Source organism: Oryctolagus cuniculus, chromosome 17 (assembly GCF_051225735.1).
Source record: "Oryctolagus cuniculus isolate XC-2025 breed Fujian yellow rabbit chromosome 17, ASM5122573v1, whole genome shotgun sequence".
Lineage (NCBI taxonomy): Eukaryota > Metazoa > Chordata > Mammalia > Lagomorpha > Leporidae > Oryctolagus > Oryctolagus cuniculus.
Genome location: NC_142883.1, coordinates 71196485 through 71200435, shown reverse-complemented (window position 1 = coordinate 71200435; position 3951 = coordinate 71196485).

Here is a 3951-nt window from a genome sequence, read left to right as displayed (position 1 = left end):
GAGGGACTGACAAAATCTAAGAAGCATCCCATGGTCATGATTTGCATCACCTCAATGCCCAGACCTTATGATTAAGATAGGGAATCACCCAGGAATAGGCAAGGCAAATTGTAAAATCCTGCCCTTCCTGTGTCACATTTCTCCTGGTCCCTTATTATGGTGTAAATCCTAGAGGTTTTATGCCTAATCAGCTTTGGCAGATGGATGTTACCCATTTTTCTGAATTTGGTAAACTAAAATACATACATGTTTATTTAGATACATGTTCAGGTTTTGTTTTTGCCACCCCGCAATGTGGCGAGGCTGCCAAACATCTCTCATTGCCTTCAGGCCTTTGCTGTTCTAGGAACCCCTATACAGATAAAAACTAATAATTGTCCAGCGTATACTTCCAACTCTTTTAAGCACTTCTGTACTAACTTCCACATCTCTCATCACCGGGATTCCTTATAATCCCCAGGGACAAGGTATTGTGGAACGAGCACATGCCACATTAAAAAATTATTTACAAAAAATAAAAAAGGGGGAATACGGGACCATGGCATATTCCCCACAAAAATGGCTATCACATGCTCTTTTTATTTTAAATTTTCTAATACTGGATAATCAAGGGAAAGCTGCAGCTGATCGTCACTGGCATCCTGAAACCAAAAGACAACAAGTCTACGTGAAGTGGAAAGACCCTCTAACTGCTCAATGGTATGGATCTGACCCTGTTTTAATATGGGGACGTGGACATGTTTCTATATTCTCAATGGTTACCTGAGCGACTGGTGCGGCAAACAGACAATGTCACAAAGCAGCCCCTCGATCTTCATTATGATAACATTGCTGATTGGGATCGTTACTGCAGCCGTTATAACTGCCATTTCCATTGCAGCTGTGGGTGCTACAACAGCTGCTATAGTGCTCACAGGGACAGTTCAAACTGCTAATACCCTGAATAATTTAACGGCCTCCGTGGCTGCTGCTTTGGATACTCAGACATCCTTAAATGTACATATAAAGGGAGGCTTGATGATTGTTAACGTGTGGATTTGGTACAGGAGCAGGTGGATACTCTCTGGCAGCTTGCTCAGCTAGGATGTGAGTGGAAATTTTCAGGGTTGTGTGTGACCTCTGTTCAGTACAATAACATGACTCAGGCAGCAAATTACTCTAAACAGTTGTCTCAGATGCTCTTGCAGAATTGGTCTGCAGAATTTGACTATACCTTGAAGCAACTGTGCCTTGCCGTGGTCACCATCAACTCCACACATGTGGATGTCTCCTTCGCATCTGGATTGTCATCCTGGATCCACACAGCCGTCTCCAACCTGAAGGAGTGGGCAGGACTTGGAGCTTTGACGGGGTTGCTGTTACTTGTTGTGTTATTTTGCCTGTGGTGTTTGTGCAGGATGAGGACAGCTCATCGGCGGGAATTGGCCATGATAGCTCAAGCCTTTTATGCCCTTGAGGCTGGACAATCGCCGCAAGCATGGCTGGCCTTCCTTGAATGCTAGGCATGGGTGCAGGGTGCGAGGCAAAGCACTGCAGAGAGAATGAGCCATTACGTTCTCTGGAAGGCAAGTCTGTCTGCATGTGGGTTGGCATCCCAGATCCCACCCCCGCGAAAAGGATGCTGTTCCAGGTGGATGCCTGGCAGTGGGGGACAGACCCCTACCTTCTCCTGTAATCCTTAGATGCCTGGTTCTAAAACAAAAAGGGGGAACTGTGGGGAGCCATTGCACCGCACCCTAAAGATGGCACCGGCTCCTTTCTCCCGGAAGGACTGGCGAGAAACAAACAACTCCTAATAAGGAGATGGCTGAGCTCCCTTCTGGCTTCTGCATTGCTGTACCTATCAATCCTTGCCACTTGGCTGCTTTTGATTGGTGTGCTGATGGCTATAAGAGGGATGGGAGAGGGAAGGAGGAAGAAGAAGCTTGTTCAAGGTTCCTGAATAAACTGCTTGAAGAAGAGTTCGGGTTGTGTCTTCCTTGCTGGTCGAGGGACGCGACAAATTGTGAACTGAAATTGATTACTTTGAGTAGTGAGATGGCATTGGTACAATCCACCTTGCTGGGATTTAATTGGAATCCCCTGGCCCATTTCTAACTCTACCATTTGGGACTGACTTGCCCCGTAATATTTATTTTAAATAGCTTCACACAATGCCTACATGTAAAATGCATTGTGTTCTGTCAGATTATAACTTCCTTTCACACACAAACAGCACCATGCTTATAGCATGGAATTAAGGTAATCACAGGATCTCTGGCATGATTTGCCCACCTTCAATCTCCAACCTTCAATGCCACTCCAGAGAGCTCTTTCTAAAAAGGTAAATCTTATCCAGTCACATGCTTCTTTACAATTCCATCAATAGCATTTAGATTAAAATACAAGATCCTCTAGTATCTAACTCTTTCTAATCTATCTCCTATTTTCATAGAACTATGTGGCTTGAGCTATGCTGAACTGTATGTATGTGAATGTGTACTTCATTCTGCTGTCCCGAGGCGTGGAACTATATGGCCCACTTCATACAGTGTGTCCACCTTTTTCTTAGTGAATTTCACTTCATTCTTAAAGACCAGTCCAGACATCACTTTCTTCTAAGAAGCCTTTCCTGACCTGAGATTAGTTAGAGTGACTCTTCTGTACTCTAAGAGCAAAAAGATGTTTGAGTACTTTTCCTAATATACCATCAGTTTTGAAGCCTCTAAGAGGATTATTTTCTTGCTCAGTGGCCTCAGGAGAGGGCATACAGCAGTAATTAAGGCATGTTAAATAAATTCTATAAAGAATCAAGATATCAAGGATTAGAACTGCAAATACACAATACAACATTTTCAATTAAACCTTATATGGTAGGCTATGAAAAATATCTGAAAGGAAATAAGCTATGGAACTATCTGAATGTTTATGTAAATTATTTTAAGTTTTTGTTTTTTATTCTTAAACATAGGTTCATTAGGTAAAAACAAACATAAGGTGATTTTTTGAAAATTAATTAATTTAGAGATGAAACAAGAGAATAACTACAAATTTTAATAAATAGAATACAGCACTTTGATAAAACAGAAGCCATAGAAATTAATGTACAATGCAATCATATTTATGCACATAACATGAAGCAAATTACTTAAATTCACTACTTCTTAGATGCTATTCTTCTAATCCTAACTTTTTATGCAAGTAGCAAACAAGTAGGAAACTAGTTAGAATAGTAAAATATTACAAATATCTACACCCATACTATTATGAACTATGATCTTGAGCAAGAAATATTGGTGCCAATTTTGGAAGCATTTCAAGTAATGCTTAATTTCCAGAATTAAGTACTATTAATCAGAAAGAGAAAATAAAATATCTATAAGGAGCACAACTATGTGATTCTACCTGAAAATGATCTCATTATAGTTGGATATCTATAAATTTCAAATGGTAAAAATACTAGAAAGGGGATTATAAAAATGAACACCTCTGGATCTCCAGAGCACTTTTCAATGAGGTGCAGAGTTGACTAGAGAGAGTAAATAAGGTTAATGCCCCAATTTCACTTTAATAGGTTATTTTCCAAGCAGAAAGAGATTCTGTAAACAGCTAAAAGTGAACACACACACAAAAAAAACTGTTTATAAATTCTATGTAGCGTTGTCATATGGTTAGCCCATTGTAGGGGACTCTGTAGAACCTGAGATCCTTTTTGGAGGATGTCCAAACATCAGTCAGTATAGGTCACATCATCTATTGAAACAAATTCTCTGGAGAGAAATGTGTTGAAAATGGTGTCTCATCTTTGATAGTTCAGTACTCTATGAAGACTTTCTTTGTCTATCTCTTCTGACAGCAAATCTCTAAATCTTCTGTTGGAATGAAGAAACAGCAATCATGTCGTTGAATAAGGTTGTTGAAAGGAATAAGAGTTTATGCTCCTTAAATTCAAGCACTCACCATAGCCTTCAC